General features: G+C 46.2%; 1 long non-coding RNA gene across 2 annotated transcripts in view; it reads left to right on the top strand.

Moving 5' to 3' along the window:
• LOC141058004 (uncharacterized) overlaps nucleotides 1-16,207 on the top strand; it is a 41,221-nt gene extending 25,014 nt beyond the window's left edge. Inside the window, exon 3 of one of the 2 annotated variants that reach the window (XR_012222071.1) lies at nucleotides 15,213-16,207. This is a non-coding gene — a long non-coding RNA (uncharacterized lncRNA). Of the gene's footprint in view, nucleotides 1-13,040; nucleotides 13,175-15,212 lie in introns of those variants that run through there. The other variant, XR_012222072.1, reaches the window with a different exon arrangement.
• The last annotated feature ends 1,242 nt before the right edge of the window (nucleotides 16,208-17,449 follow it).

Genomic DNA, 17,449 nt, shown 5'->3' with positions numbered 1-17,449 from the left:
GTTTCCTTACCTGCGCGCTCCCGTCCGGGCGCGCGCCCGTCGTCCACTCGCCCTCACGGCGGCTCCTGGCCCCCGCCCCCTGTCTCGCGCACGCCTCCTCCCGCTCTCTCTCTCCAGCGGTGGGCGGCGCTGAAGGGCTGGACTGGGGGACGCACTTCCGGGGGTTGGTGTATTCATTGGGCCTCACACAATCCAAAAGTGTCCAGTGTCCACAAGTGTCTGCAGAAATTCAAAATCTCCCTTATCCTCTAGTCACTTTGGTCACAGCTGTGCCATCGAGCCTGTCACATAGCGCTCAGATATTCATTGGGCCTCACACAATCCAAAAGTGTCCAGTGTCCACAAGTGAGTGCAGAAATTCAAAATCTCCCTTATCCTCTCGTCACTTTTGTCACAGCTGTGCCATCGAGCCTGTGACATAGCGCTCAGATATCAGTGGGCCTCACACAATCCAAAAGTGTCCAGTGTCCACAAGTGTCTGCAGAAATTCAAAATCTCCCTTATCCTCTCGTCACTTTTGTCACAGCTGTGCCATCGAGCCTGTCACATAGCCCTCAGATATCAGTGGGCCTCACACAATCCAAAAGTGTCCAGTGTCCACAAGTGTCTGCAGAAATTCTAAATCTCCCCTGTCCTATAGACACCTTGTACCTTGTTTTACATTACTATATAGTTTGTTGGATTTTGTCTACATTTCTACCAAAAATGAGGAAGGCTGGTGGAAGAGGCCGAGGAATTGGGCGGGGGTTGGCAGCTGGTAATGATGGTGTTGGTGGTGGATCTGATGGTAGTGGCAAGAGCAAAATAGGACCGAATGCAGGAGGTGTTGAGCCTGCGTCATCGTCTGGCTACATAAGGCCTCGAACGCTTAGTTTTTTAGTAGGAGTTGGCAAACCGCTTTTAAAGCCAGAGCATCAGGAAAAAGTTTTGTCTTAATTGCTGACTCAGCCTCCAGCTCTATCGCCTCCTCTTCTTCAGTTGTAAAAAGTAAAAGCACTGAGTCGTCATTGGAGGCTCATGTTCATGAACCACACCTTTCCTTGTGTCCTTCACCCCAACCAAGATTGAAGGATGACGCAGACCATACTACTGATTACTCCATGGAGCTGTTTTCACATACCATGCCTGGATTATCAAGTCAAATGGTGAATTACCCAGGCCAAGATGAATCTGACATGGAGTGCACTGATGCACAGCCGCTGATGGATGATTCTGCTGGTACATTCACTCAGAGCACTACATTGTCCTCGCAGTGTACAGAGCCAGATTCTGACCCTGATGAGACTCAGGTGCCCCTTCCCTCACACTATACCACCATACACGGTGACACAGAGGAAGGTGCACATGACATAGAAAAGGAGGTGATGGATGACCCAGTTGTTGACCCAGATTGGCATCCATTGGGGGAAGAGGGTGCTGCTTCCAATAGCTCAGATGAGGAGCATCCACAGCAGACATCGACATCGCAACAGCTGTTATCTGGCAGGCCCGGAGCACTCCAAAGACAGGTTCCAAACATCAAAAGAGTTGCTGGACAGCTTGTCCAGAGGGTCAAAAGATCACAGCGTGCTAGGCCGCAAAATGTCTGCCAAAGTAGGAAGAGTGCAGTGTGGCACTTTTTTGACCAAAATCCTCATGATCAGGCCAAGGTTATCTGTAAGAAGTGCGCAAAGACCTTTAGCCGAGGGAAAAATCTGAAAAATTTGAATACCAGTTGCATACTTAGACATTTAACCAGCATGCACTTGCAAGCGTGGACACAACACCAAACCTCAAGTGCCACATGTGCAACTGATCACAACGAAGGTAGTCAGCAACGCTACATTGTTTCCCCCACTGTAAGCCCACCGGTTAGCACAGCAGCAAATGTTGAGGTGTCGTTGCAAGGCCACAGCAGTCAGGGAATCCCACTGTTATATCAACGAAAGACTGATTCTAGGCCATCAGAAAGAACACCAACTCCATCACCATCATCAACCCTCTCTCAGTCCGCCCTGTCCACCGCTACTTCCACCATATGCAGCTCTCAAGTCCAGCTCACCCTCCCAGACACTATGAGTAGGTCAAGAAAGTACTCAGTCTCTCATCCGCGTACACTGGGTTTGAACGCCCACATTGCCAAACTAATCTCGTTTGAGATGATGCCCTTTCGGTTGGTGGAAAGCACAGCTTTCCGCGAACTCATGGCCTATGCAGTACCACGCTATGACCTACCCAGTCGCCACTTCTTCTCTCGCAAAGCCATCCCAGCCCTCCACCATCATGTGAAAGACCGCATTGTCCATGCACTCAAGCAGTCAGTGAGCGGAAAGGTATACCTCACAACTGATGCATGGTCCAGTCGGCATGGCCAGGGCCGTTACGTGTCCATCACTGCGCACTGGGTTAATGTGGTGGATGCAGGGTCCACAGGGGACAGCGGTGGTAGGACAGTGCTGCCTAGCCCACGGTATAGGAAACAGTTGGCTGTAGGCGTTCGACCCTCCTCCTCCTCCTCCTCCAGAAGCGAAAGCTCATCCACAGAGCGCAGTCGTACGAGCACTCCATCTGCAGCTGCCACTGTTGCACACGATGTGTCCACCTATCGAGCAGCTAGTAGAAAGTGTCAGCAGGCTGTGTTGCAGATGATGTGTTTGGGCAACAGACACACCGCCGAGGTGCTGGCCGAGTACTTGAAGCGACAAACTGAGTCATGGCTGGGCAGTGTACATCTTGAGGCAGGCAAGGTAGTTAGTGATAACGGCCGTAATTTTGTGGCAGCCATAGCCCTTTCAAAACTCAGCCATATACCTTGCTTGGCTCACACCTTGAACCTGGTGGTGCAGTGCTTCCTCAAAAATTATCCGGAGTTAACAGCCCTGCTCCAGAAGGTGCGAAGACTGTGCGCGCACATCCGCCGGTCGCCTGTACACTCCGTTCGTAAGCAGAAGCTGCAGCGATTGCTCCACCTTCCCAACCACCGCCTCATTATCGACATTGCAACAAGGTGGAACTCCACCCTGCACATGGTGGAGCGGCTGTGCGAGCAGAGGCAGGCCATAATGCATTTGTGGGAGGATACACGGCCAGGCACTTTGAGAGCAGACATGGAGTTGACAGGTGTGCAGTGGTCGAAGCTGAAAGACCTCTGTAAAGTCCTTCAGTGTTTTGAGGAATGCACATGGCTGGTAAGCACAGACGACGCCATCCTAAGCATGAGCATCCCACTTATGCGTCTGCTCATGCAAACTTTGACGCACCTTAAGGAGCAGGCGTCTGCAGCCAATGTTGATGAGGAGGAGGAGGAGGAGGAGGGAATCCTTGATGACATTCAGCCATTGTCTGCTCAGGGACCTCTCCTGGACGAGGTGGAGGAAGAAGAGGAGGAGGAGGAGGATGATGGGGATGATTACTTAGGGGAGGAGGATGCATCTCGTGGGGCAAGTGAAAATGTTGGCGTGGCAAGGTCTGGTACAGGGTTTGTGCGTGACTGGAGGGATGTGGATTTGCCAGAAAGTGCTCCTCCAACCAGCACTCGCAGTGCATCATTGACACCGGGAACATTGGCCCACATGTCAGATTATGCCTTGCAGATCCTAAAAAGGGACCCACGCATTGCCAAAATGATGAACGATGACGACTACTGGTTGGCCAGCATCCTGGATCCACGCTATAAAGGCAAATTACAAAACATCATGCCACAGGAGTACCTTGACCTAATATTGGCTAATAAACAAGCAACTCTGGTAAATCGGTTGCTTGAGGCATTCTCAGCACACAGCAGCGGTGATGGTTCTCACACGAGCCGTACGGGCTGGGGGCAGCTTGGCAGAGGTGTTCGTGGTGCACACAGCAGAAGTGGCGTTGGAGACAGGGGTTTCATGACAATGTTGTGGACTGATTTTTCAAATACCGCTCACACAACTGGTAATACTGCATCGATGGAAAGTGACAGGAGACAGCAGTTGTCAACTATGGTTACAAACTACTTTTCCTCCCATATCGATGTTCTCCCACACAGGTCATTCCCCTTTGACTATTGGGCCGCTAAACTGGACACCTGGCCTGAATTGGCCCAATATGCCTTACAGGAGCTCGCTTGCCCAGCTGCAAGTGTGCTATCGGAAAGAGTCTTCAGTGCAGCTGGATCAATCCTGACAGAAAAAAGGACCCGTCTGTCAACCCAAAATGTGGATGATCTAACCTTCATTAAAATGAACCATGCATGGGTTTCCAAGGATTTTGTCCCACCTTCCCCTGATGACACATAGGGTGACAGAAAAATGGCTTGCTTTGGTCCACCTCTTCCTGGGACTTCACCTATTTCGCCTTTTGCATCAGCTGAATGTCCAACATCAACATATGCCACTTTCTAAAACTCCCTAACTGTGCTGCCTCCCCCCCCATGGCCGGGGTCACCACCTAGCGCACGACACCGTGCGAGTGCCGTTGCCCTGGACAGGTGGGTAGGCCGACTCTTGGGTGCGGGCACTGGCACAGGGTCCCTCATAGTGCAATCAAGTGTCTCTGACGGTGGTGGTGCACACCCGCCATCAGACACACCGCCGTACTATGAGGGGCCCAGTGCCAGTACCGACGCCCACGAGTGGGCCCCCCTTGCTTGGGCAGGGCCCCAGCATTTGCAATCTTTACCTCTCCCTGCTCCTCCGCTGTGTAATCTGGGCCGTCAAATCCATACTGTGCCTGACACCGTCTGAGCCTGCCTCCTGATGTACAGACATATATTTTGAATGTGTACGCTATCCATACATGTTATCCGGGGATACGGTACCCTTTCTAACCTTTGTGCAATCACGTGCAATCCATACTGTGCCTGTCACCATCTGAGCCTGCCTCCTGATGTACAGACATATATTTTGAATGTGTACGCTATCCATACATGTTATCCGGGGATACGGTACCCTTTCTAACCTTTGTGCAATCACGTGCAATCCATACTGGGCCTAACACCGTCTGAGCCTGCCTCCTGATGTATAGACATATATTTTGAATGTGTACGCTATCCATACATGTTATCCGGGGATACGGTACCCTTTCTAACCTTTGTGCAATCACGTGCAATCCATACTGGGCCTAACACCGTCTGAGCCTGCCTCCTGATGTATAGACATATATTTTGAATGTGTACGCTATCCATACATGTTATCCGGGGATACGGTACCCTTTCTAACCTTTGTGCAATCACGTGCAATCCATACTGGGCCTAACACCGTATGAGCCTGCCTCCTGATGTAAAGACATATATTTTGAATGTGTACGCTATCCATACATGTTATCCGGGGATACGGTACCCTTTCTAACCTTTGTGCAATCACGTGCAATCCATACTGGGCCTAACACCGTCTGAGCCTGCCTCCTGATGTACAGACATATATTTTGAATGTGTACGCTATCCATACATGTTATCCGGGGATACGGTACCCTTTCTAACCTTTGTGCAATCACGTGCAATCCATACTGGGCCTAACACCGTCTGAGCCTGCCTCCTGATGTATAGACATATATTTTGAATGTGTACGCTATCCATACATGTTATCCGGGGATACGGTACCCTTTCTAACCTTTGTGCAATCACGTGCAATCCATACTGGGCCTAACACCGTCTGAGCCTGCCTCCTGATTTACAGACATATATTTTGAATGTGTACGCTATCCATACATGTTATCTGGGGATATGGTACCCTTTCTAACCTTTGTGCAATCACGTGAAATCCATACTGGGCCCAACACCGTCTGAGCCTGCCTCCTGATGTACAGACATATATTTTGAATGTGTACGCTATCCATACATGTTATCCGGGGATATGGTACCCTTTCTAACCTTTGTGCAATCACGTGCAATCCATACTGGGCCTAACACCGTCTGAGCCTGCCTCCTGATTTACAGACATATATTTTGAATGTGTACGCTATCCATACATGTTATTTGGGGATACGGTACCCTTTCTAACCTTTGTGCAATCACGTGCAATCCATACTGGGCCCAACACCGTCTGAGCCTGCCTCCTGATGTACAGACATATATTTTGAATGTGTACGCTATCCATACATGTTATCCGGGGATACGGTACCCTTTCTAACCTTTGTGCACTCACGTGCAATCCATACTGGGCGTGAGAACGGCTGGCGAGCTGTTAAGCAAGCTACAGCACCTGTGGTTTGCACACGTAAGTTTTTCATTTTTTCAGGAATGACGGTTAGGCCTAATTCCGGAACTGCGGTTGACCTGCACTTACTGGGAAATCATTGTTCGCGGGTAATAATTGTCATCAGTGATCCCCATCACTAACGTTGTTCAGCGGGTTATCTGCACCTGTAAGCGACAAACGCTGGCCTTTTCAGTGTAGCGCACATGCAGCCACGGACATGTAATGGCATGACACACCAGTTATTGGCCAATCTCATGTGCCAGAGCCTCACGTGTCCCTCTAGTAAGCCGGATTCGGACCGCGGGGCATGACGGAGTCTCGTTCGTTAACGGAATTAAGCTTGCAATGTGTGCATCTGTTCTGTAGCTGGCATGGTTGAGGTTTCCCAGGTGGAGTCGAATTTAACCGTAGGCTCCACTCCTGGTGGTGCCCTTCTTGACATTCCTTTAAGGTTCAGCTTTGCAACCATACTGCCCACGTAAAACAAACACTTTGCCTTCATGAACGCTGTTTGGAGGGTCATGACTCGTGGGAATAACGCCGCCCAATCAGTTAACCTGCTAGAGAGATCGTTCGTTGCTCCTAAGCATGACATCACACTCCCTAGGAAGAAGGTAATGCCACTGTGGCGACCGTACTCCTGGGGGCGACACAAGTGCACTGATGCCCAGCCACTGCTCGATGAATCTGCTGGTAAATTGACCCAGACCACTACATTCCCCTTGCACGCTACACGGCCTGAATCTGACCCTGATGAAACTCAGGTTACCCTTCCCATATACAGTTCCATCTTACACGGTGACAAAGAGGAAGCTGCAGATGAAAGTGCAGGTTCGGCCCACCCGCCATCAGACACACCACCGTACTATCAGGGGCCCTGTGCCAGTGCCGTCGCCAACGAGTGGGCCCCCCCCCTGCTTGCTCAGGATCACAGCACTTGCAAAGTTGAAATACTGTGCAGTGAGATGGAAGATGGGGACGACGAGGAGTCCAGACAAGTACAGGGATTCCCTAGCGAGGAGACTTATTTGATTGTTTTCAATGTTGGGACAGCAATTTTTGGGGAGCACTATACTCTGGAGAATGATAGATGGTGCCCACCATACACTGGAACATTCCAAAGGTGGACATCAGACACTGGAGCAGCATTTACAGGGCCCATTATACACTAGAGCATTAGAAATGGGGCCCATTATGTTTGGAGCATTATTTGGGCCCATAAGACAGTGGAGCTTCATCCATGGGGACCAACATATACTGTAGCATTATGTGGAGCTCATCATATATTGTTTCAAACATTATATGGGACCAATGATTCTGTATGGAGAAATAGATGGGCCTCGTCATGAGATGTAAAAAGTGAAGTATTTTTCATTGTACTATACCGCTATTTCTCTGCCGTATCGGAGCATGATGAGTTGTGGTATGTGTTAAAGGGGCGCTCTTTCGCCCAGGGCACATGAAAACCTGGAGCCAGCCCTACCCCCCCACAACTTTAGCCAAATAACCCCCATTTTTCAGTGCGTAACTTGTATTATGAAGTTAATTAAGGTTGACAAGCTTAAGTAAGAAGAATTGATGCTTTTGGCATTCAAATGGGCACTGTAGGTGTGTTTCCTGTCCTCCTCTCACTGCCGACTTTTATTCCCCATTGACTTACATTGGGTTTCGTGTTTCGGGACGACCCCGACTTTTCCCTATAATCGGACGATCTTGCTCGACCCGACTTTTGGAAAAGTCGGGTTTCACGAAACGAAATGCGACCCTAAAAAACCAAAAGTCGCTCAACTCTAATCTCCACCAAAATGGTATCTTTAAAAATGTCAGCTTGGCACGCAAAAAATAAGCCCTCACCCAACCCATGATCATGAAAAATGAATATGCTATGGTGCAATTTTTTTTTCTAACAAAGTTTGGAATTTTTTTTTCACTACATAGATAGAAAAGAACCTATACATATTTGGTGTCTATAAACTCATAATGACCTGGTGAATCATAATGGCAGGTCAGTTTTAGCATTTAGTGAACATACTGTAGTAAAAAAGCAAAACAAAAAACAACCGTAAGATTGCACATTTTTTTGCAATTTCACCGCACTTGGATTTTTTTCCCATTTTCCAGTACACGACATGGTAAAACCAATGGAGTCGTTCAAAAGTACAACTCGTCCCGCAAAAAACAAGCCCTCACATGGCCATATTGAGGGAAAAATAAAAAAAGTTATGGCTCTGGGAAGAAGCCGAGCAAAAAACGAAAGCGCAAAAGCGAAAATACCTTAGGGGGTTAAAGGAGTTGTCTCAACTTTTGAAATGGGCAAAATTATAAAGTGTTTGTGAAAAAGAGCAACTTTACAATATACCTCTTATGAAAAAATCCTCTCTAGTCTGAAGATTGAACCGATTGTTTATATTTTAGATACCTGCTCCTTCACCCCAATCCCACTGCCACCCTCTGTTACCCTCCCTTCCTTTGAGGTGCACTCTGTGCGCATCTACTCCCCCTCCAACCTCCAACTGGCTGTCATCTACCGCCCCCCAGGGCCAGCCACCACCTTCTTTGACCACTTCACCACCTGGCTACTTCATTTCCTTTCCGCGGACATCCCTACTATCATCATGGGTGACTTCAACATCCCCACTGACACTTCCCTCTCAGCTGCCACTAAACTTCTATCTCTCACTTCCTCCTTCGGCCTCACTCAATGGTCTTCTACAGCCACCCACAAAGATGGCCACAGACTGGACCTCATCTTCACCCGCCTCTGCTCCCTATCTAACCTCTCTAACTCACCTCTTCCTCTCTCTGACCACAACCTTCTCACATTCTCTTCCCTCTCCACTCCATGTCTACAATCCCCACCCCACAAACTTTCACACCCTCGCAGAAATCTTAAACACCTTGACCTACACTCATTCTCTGAATCCCTCCTCCCTCTCACAGATATAAATTCCTTACACAATGTGGATGACGCTGCTGCTCTATATAACACCACAATAGCTGTAGCTTTGGAATCTGCTGCCCCACTTACACATACCAAAGCTCGCAAAATCAACAGACAGCCCTGGCACACCAACCTGACCAAAGAACTGAGGCGAGCTTCCAGGGCTGCTGAGCGCAGATGGAAAAGATCCCACTCCAACGAGCACTTCATCGCATTCAAACAGTCCCTCACTACTTTCAAGACCACACTCGCCACAGCTAAACAAACCTACTTCTCATCTCTCATATCCTCCCTGTCTCACAACCCTAAACAGTTATTCAACACCATCAATTCTCTCCTCTGTCCCCCAGCACCTCCTCCCTCCCCACTCATCTCAGCTGAAGACTTTGCCTCATTTTTCAAGCAGAAGATTGATAACATCAGAGACAGTTTTGGTCAACAACCCCCAGAGCCCTTCCTCCTGACTTCCCAGCCCTCCACCTCCAAAACCAACTTCTCCACCATTACAGAAGATCGACTCTCCACTCTACTCTCAAGATCACATCTCACCACCTGTGCACTTGACCCGATCCCATCCCACTTCATCCCAAACCTCACCACAGTCTTCATCCCAACCCTAACCCATCTCTTCAACCTATCACTAACAACTGGTGTTTTCCCCTCAAGCTTTAAACATGCCTCCATCACACCTATCCTCAAAAAGCCCTCTCTTGACCCATCCTCTGTATCTAGCTATCGCTCTATATCACTTCTCCCCTATGCCTCCAAGCTACTGGAACAACACGTCTACCTTGAACTGTCCTCACATCTCTCTTCTTGCTCCCTCTTCGACCGCTTACAATCTGGCTTCAGGTCACACCACTCCACTGAAACTGCCCTTACTAAGGTCACCAATGACCTCTTAACCGCCAAGAGCAAGCGACACTACTCTGTCCTCCTCCTCCTGGACCTGTCGGCTGCCTTTGACACAGTGGACCATTCCCTATTATTACAGACCCTCTCATCCCTTGGCATCACAGACTTGGCCCTATCCTGGATCTCATCATACATAACAGACCGGACATTCCGCGTCTCCCACTCACACACCACCTCCTCACCTCGCCCCCTATCTGTCGGAGTCCCACAAGGTTCAGTCCTAGGACCCCTGCTCTTCTCCATTTACACCTTTGGCGTGGGACAGCTCATAGAATCTCATGGCTTTCAGTATCATCTCTATGCTGATGACACACAGATCTACATCTCTGGACCAGATATCACCTCCCTACTAACCAGAATCCCCCAATGTCTGTCCACTATTTCATCCTTCTTCTCTGCTAGATTTCTGAAACTTAACATGGACAAAACAGAATTCATCATCTTTCCCCCGTCTCACGTGACCCCCCCAACGAACCTATCCATTACAGTAAATGGCTGCCCACTCTCCCCAGTCCCACAAGCTCGCTGCCTCGGGGTAATCCTTGATGCTGATTTCTCCTTCAACCACATATCCAAGCCCTTTCCACTTCCTGCCGACTTCAATTCAAAAATATTTCATGAATCCGTTCATTCCTCAACCAAAAATCTGCAAAAACCCTAGTCCTTGCCTCATCATCTCTCGCCTTGACTACTGCAACCTCCTGCTCAGTGGCCTCCCCTCGAACACTCTCGTACCCCTCCAATCTATTCTAAACTCTGCTGCCCGACTAATCCACCTGTCCCCCCGCTAATCCCCAGCTTCTCCCCTCTGTCAATCCCTTCACTGGCTCCCCATTGCTCAGAGACTCCAGTACAAAACCCTAACCATGACATACAAAGCCATCCACAACCTGGCTCCTCCATACATCTGTGACCTCGTCTCCCGGTACTTTCCTGCATGCAACCTCCGATCCTCACAAGATCTCCTTCTCTACTCCCCTCTTATCTCCTCTTCCCACAATCGCATACAAGATTTCTCTCGCGCATCACCCCTACTCTGGAACTCTCTACCACAACATATCAGACTCTCACCTACCAACGAAACCTTCAAAAAGAGCCTGAAGACCCACCTCTTCCGACAAGCCTATAACCTGCAGTAACCACTGATCGACCAAACCGCTGCATGACCAGCTCTACCCTCGCCTACTGTATTCTCACCCATCCCTTGTAGATTGTGAGCCTTCGCGGGCAGGGTCCTCTCTCCTCCTGTACCAGTTATGACTTGTATTGTTTAACATTATTGTACTTGTTTTTATTATGTATACCCCTCCTTACATGTAAAGCGCCATGGAATAAATGGCGCTATAACAATAAATAATAATAATATTTTTGCTTACTGCTCATTGTCTAGGTTACTGTCCACCTCCGTAGTCTATCAGTGGTGGTCAATTTCCTAGGTAAGAAATGTGCATTTGCAAGCTATTTGCTATACAATTTGAAAGCCATCTCCGAAGCTGGCCAGATCACTGGATCCAGCCAGCTTCAGTGTCCCTACTCTCTTCCAATGCTGCAGCCACAAAGCTGACTTTACTTGCAGCATGGGAGAGCATATAGTTCAGACTAGCAGAACGGCCATGCTGCTGGTCTAAACTGTCAATCATCAGGATCACACCAGCTACCCGACAAGCAGTAGTCCAGTTGGCATAGGACTGGTGCACTCATTAGCAAAGATTAGACAACATTTTTAATTTATGGGGGTTTGTTACATTTGCCGCAGCTGGCGGAGTATACTTGTGGTTAATTTAGCCCTACACATGCACTCTGTTGCCAAGGTCCTAGCAAAGCATATTAGGCTTTATACATCAAAGAATTTCTTTGTCAAGGCATTCTAAATTAATTTTATAAATAAATGTTTTGACTGAAGCAAAAAAAATGAGGTATTTGGGTGGGCATTGGGAATTGGTGAACTTTTAAGGAAAGTTTTGGGAGAAAGAATGGGAGAAACATAATAAAACCAATATTTGGATCCATAGCAAACTTATACTAGTAACATGGAGGTGTACAGAAAAGACTAGAGGTGACTTAATAGCAATGATTTCCTATTTTTTTTATCTTTTTGCTTGTTTCTTTGCTTTTTTTATTGCGGCATGTAATTATAGATTTTTGATCTACAAAATTTTAAGGATCTGTATAAGTTATAGATTGGTAGGTGTGCCATTCCCACATAGTCCAGCTAAACTTATTGAGAACAAATATCTTTGGGGCAGCTGAATAGTAACTGTTTTCTTTGAAACCTTTTCTGATACTGTTGCCGATTTTCCTCTGTTCGGTGCAGGCTTAGGGCATATGAGACACAAACTCCCTTTGTCTTAAAATTGACACCTGGAGGTCTATTTATCTGTTCCCCCGGATACAGAACTTCAACAAGTCTGGAGACCGAGACTGCCTTCAATATATCAAACAAAGCAAATTCACAGAAAGGAATACATCTGCATTCTCCTATATTACTCTCATAGGAAGACAATGACGAATGTATTTTATGTATGGTTGCATTTTAATGGCCCTCAAAAAGTAACACAAAATAGAGAACATGCAACATAAAATATTTACTCTATTCAATAATTTTATAATAAAGCAAATATGAGAATAATGCTTGTAAAGAATATATAATTAATGTCACAAGAAGTCATTATATAGTTCAGAAATGTATATGAAGTAAAATACAATAATTAAAGAGGCACCGAAGTGATTATTTGTGTAACAATATTAATTTCTAATATTAATATTGTTTTCTTATCAACGTGTAGATTAAACTTCCATAAAATGTCATCTTAATGTCATTTGATATGCAGCAGAAATCCAAAGCTCAGATGTGGACAAAGTCTTGCAAGGGGTCAAAAAATTAAGCCAAATTCTTTACAGCATTCCTTGCTCTGTTCTTCTAGTGCCATGGTGTTCTTGCAATTCCTTGATTTCTCTGATAGGTTCTCTGACATGGCTTGACCCTGAACTTGTTCTATTCAGTAGACTTTGTTTCCCCTGTTTCTATGCTCTAGGTGATACATCTTGCCAGTAAATGAGTGCTGCTCCAGTGCCAGCCACCGGTCCCTGGTATGCTCTTTTCCAGCTCTGCATTTTTTATCGATTTTATAAGTGCCATTCCAGTTTGCCAGCAATTGCTGAAATGTGCTGTTGAAATTAATTGGGACAAAGCATTTTTTTAAGTTAAATCGTACGTTGGTTACCAGACAGTGATTCAAATCAGTTTTAACTGCCTTTAACAGGCACTCACACCTGTTCAAAGCAGTTAAAACTGGTTTGAATCACTGACTGGTAACCAACGTACGATTTTACTTAAAAAAATGCTGTGTCCCAATTAATTTGCACAGCACTGTATGCTTTAACCTGCATCTGAATCTACTTTTGTTTGGCTCTGTTCACATGTCCAATTGTCGTCTGTTTGTAATAATCGATTAAGTATTAAAAAAAGGGATTTGTTACAGAGCAAAAATAGATGAAAAAATAAAACACTTAAGGGTTTTGAACAAATCTGTCTTTAAAACAAAAAGTTCCCTTTTAAAGTGGACACATTGCTTTCTATTTTTCATCTGTAGCAGATCCATTTTAGATAGAGGAGTCTGTAGACAGATCTAGTATTCTGGGCATGTGCAATGCTAAAAAATGGAAGAATTAACAAATTAATGAATAACATAACAGATGACCATCCATTATGATCCACTCAACATAGGCTTCAATGTTAAAAAAAAACCGATCCTTTTCCTATTGTTTTTTTTTTTGGACAAAAAAGTTGTACGCTACGTTTTTTGATCTGGATGATATCTGGAAAAGTGGCAAATTGAAGACCTGTCTTGTCCCTTCTCATCCCATTCAAATGAATTAGTCCTGTACTAGATCATTTTATTTCCATTTTTAGAATCACAAAATGGATGAAAAATGGAAATAACTACTGGACATGTGATCAGAGCCTTTCATTCCACCTGATATGCCTTGCCTTTAACTACCACTCCAAATTGCCATCCACAATTGAAAGCCATCCTCTATTCAAGTTGTCTCTGTGCTCCAACTAATGTACCTCACCACTAGATAAATGCCGCCTAGAGTGCATGTTGTAGAAACATGTTGAAGGGTGATTCTTTTCATCACCCTCACACGGGTAAAAAATTCTCATTGAGAGAAAGATTCATATGTATGTCCAGTTTTGTTGTATATTTGATTGTATGTCCCTATGGGTTGGTGTATGTGGGTGAGACAACGATGGAGGTAAAGGCCCGCATCAGTAAGCACTAAAGTACTATTAGAACGGGATTACCAGAATTACCAGTTCCTAAACATTTTTTTGACAATAGACATTCAGTGAATCAATTAAAGGGAATCTGTCACCCCATTTTTGGCCTATAAGATGCGGCCACCGCCGTCAGGGGCTTATCTACAGCATTCTGTAATGCTGCAGATATGCCCCCGATGTAACCTGAAAGATAAGAAAAACTAGTTAGATTATACTCACCCAGGGGCGGTCCCGGGTCCGGTCCGATGGGTGTCGTGGCCTGGTCCGGCGCCTCCCATCTTCTAGAGATGACGTCCTCCTCCATACTTCTGCCACGGCTCCTGCGCAGGCGTACTTTATCTGCCCTGTTGAGGGCAGAGTAAAGTACTGCAGTGCGCATGCGCTGGCCCTCTCTGGCCTTTTCTGGCGCCTGCGCACTGGAGTACTTTACTCTGCCCTCAACAGGGCAGAGAAAGTACGCCTGTGCAGGAGCCGCAGTAGAAGTAAGAAGGAGGACGTCATCTCTAGAAGATGCGAGGCGCCGGACCGGACCGCGACACCCACCACCCCCGCCCCCCCGGTGAGTATAATCTAACTTGTTTTTCTTATCTTTCAGGTTACATCAGAGGCTTATCTACAGCATTACAGAATGTTGTAGATAAGCCTCTGAAGGCGGTGGCCGCAGCTTATAGGCCAAAAATGGGGTGACCGATTCCCTTTAAGATTCAGAGTCATTGACAGTGTTCCTGTACAGAGGAGAGGTGGAGATAGGTCGAAAATGCTTAAGGAGGAGTTGAGATGGATTTCTCTACTGGGTACTTTACAACCCACAGGTCTCAACATTGAATATAATTTACATACCTGTTTAACTTAGTCTCCTTTGTGTTTTCTTACATCGGTTTGTTTTTAATCACAAATTTTTCTTATTTTTCTTTCCTTTTAGTGGGTCTTCTTACCGTTAGGAAAAGCCAGAGAATATGGGGAGTGAGATCGATTGAAGACGTACTTTGGAATATTTTGATAAACATGCTATTTTGTTCCATATTATAGACATTTCTTTTTTGGTTGTTCTCTTCTCTCCCCCTACCGTCTGGTTCTACCCCTTCCTTCAATTTTTAAATATATTGTTTTTTTATGAACTATGGTGGCCATGTGTGTGATGAGCTATTTGTCCGTTCTATGCTGAGATCATGTGGCCTAGAGGGGTTGCTCCCTAGTTTCCGCATGGCGGTACCGTTGCTATGGATATGGCCGGAATCACGCCCCTTGCTGTGACTTGTTTCTATGCGCTGAACGCGCGAGCGCACTAAGGCCGTACATCATGAAGTGTCTGGTCACGTGACGAGTCAATTGACCTCTCCACAATGATGTCAGATGGTGACATGCACGCAGCTCGGCTGTGGTGAGATGAGAGGGAGCTTGCTGTTTGCAGACAGTTATGCTTCAATAGGATTTCACTGTGTGAAAGCCTATGATAGACTGATACACGGGCTCATTATTTTGGCGAATTTCCTATAGGAGATCCTGATTGGACTCCTGTAATAGGACTATTCATATACATGGGCCCCCCTTTTCTGATGATTGGCTTCTGGTATCCATGCGGACAGGGATGCCATCTTTCTATTGGCTGATCATGCATTGCAATATTTTATCAACAATATGTATATTGACCTATTGAGGTGTTAATTTCTAATGAACTCACTATATATATATATATGACTTACACCACTGAGAAAGATTATGTGTATTTTTTTCTGTGATTTTGCATATAATCTGCAAAATATCTGTGGGCTGTGATTCAATGGTGATTGGTGCAGACTGTGTCTCCACACTATATAAGCCAGCCCTTTGTGATATCCTGTATAATTGATAAAGAGCTGTTATAGGTGGAAACATTGTATTTTCATGGCGGAATAAAGCTGCTTTTGAATTTCTTCACCTGGACTGAAAGCTGCCCTCATTTACCTTGACTGCTGCTACTTTTCCAAGTGGGTTCCTTAGTGAGTGCTGTCAGCCTTTTCCTTATGTGTATACACGTCTGTACTGTCCACATTTTACTCTACAGAATAAGTGGCTGCGCAAGATGATGTTGCTACAGGAACAAGGAGCCGGATGTCAGACACAGCCAGACTTCCCATAGAGATGGCAGAGATGTTTCATTACCATCTCTGCCTTCACAATCACTGTATACACAGCATTGAACAAGGACTGTATATACAGTATAGGAAGCGCTGACAGCCATTTTCCACATAGAACAGCTGTGAGAAAAGTGATGGATAAGGCTGATGATGATTGGGAACCAAATAGGTGTGCTGAGGAATGAATGTCATCTGATGGGGAGGGTAAAGACTGCATTAAAAAGCAGAGCCAATATACAGCCAAAAAGCTTTTCAGGGAGCAGTTTTGCATGTTGATAATAATTATTTTGTGAAGGTGTGAGGGTCGGCCAGGGCAGCAGTCATGGCTGAAAAATATTTGTTTTAGCACACCCTGGCCTCACGTCACATGCAAACACTGTCCATCACTCTGCATACCTGTGGCTCCATCATCTGCACCGTCAGGGCCTTCACTATGTTGTTGGAAGTTTCCTCTGTCCAGTTTCATACAAAATGAGCCACAGTCCATTTTAACTTTCAAATAAACAACTTTACTGATCTTCTCACACAGCATATCCATGTTTGGTACAGCATCAACATCAGAATTCACGCAATGCAACTCTTCCTCTTTCCCTGTCCTTCTCTCTCTGTCACTTAGCACGTTCCCAGGTCAGACCGTATATTTTGGCTTCTCAGTGTCCTCCATGTCCAGACTTACTTCGTTCGGGAGTTCCTTCAGCCATTTTGCTCTGGTTCTGAAGGCATCAGCCCATGCAATAAGCTGCCACATGATGAGCGACCTGCCTACAATGCTGTGACTTCCCTTGTAGCTACAATTTCCACTACTGCTGCACTGCTACCACTGCTGTCACTGCTGTTGCTGTCGGTGTTCAGACCCACTGGTACTGGATGGCTGGGCTTCATTCTTAATAACGTTAAGTGGTCTGGTTATGCCCAGGCTATATAGCCCACCCGAGCTAAATGGGTGCCCAGGCCCCAACTGACTAAACTCAGGAAAACCTCCTGACTTGTGTACAGTGACCCCTCCTAAATTAACTATTTACAGTGCATAAGTGAAACTATA

Source organism: Dendrobates tinctorius, unplaced genomic scaffold (genome assembly GCF_039654945.1).
Source record: "Dendrobates tinctorius isolate UK_male_01 unplaced genomic scaffold, ASM3965494v1 ptg000208l, whole genome shotgun sequence".
NCBI classification, from domain to species: domain Eukaryota; kingdom Metazoa; phylum Chordata; class Amphibia; order Anura; family Dendrobatidae; genus Dendrobates; species Dendrobates tinctorius.
This window is presented reverse-complemented; position numbering and strand designations above follow the sequence as displayed.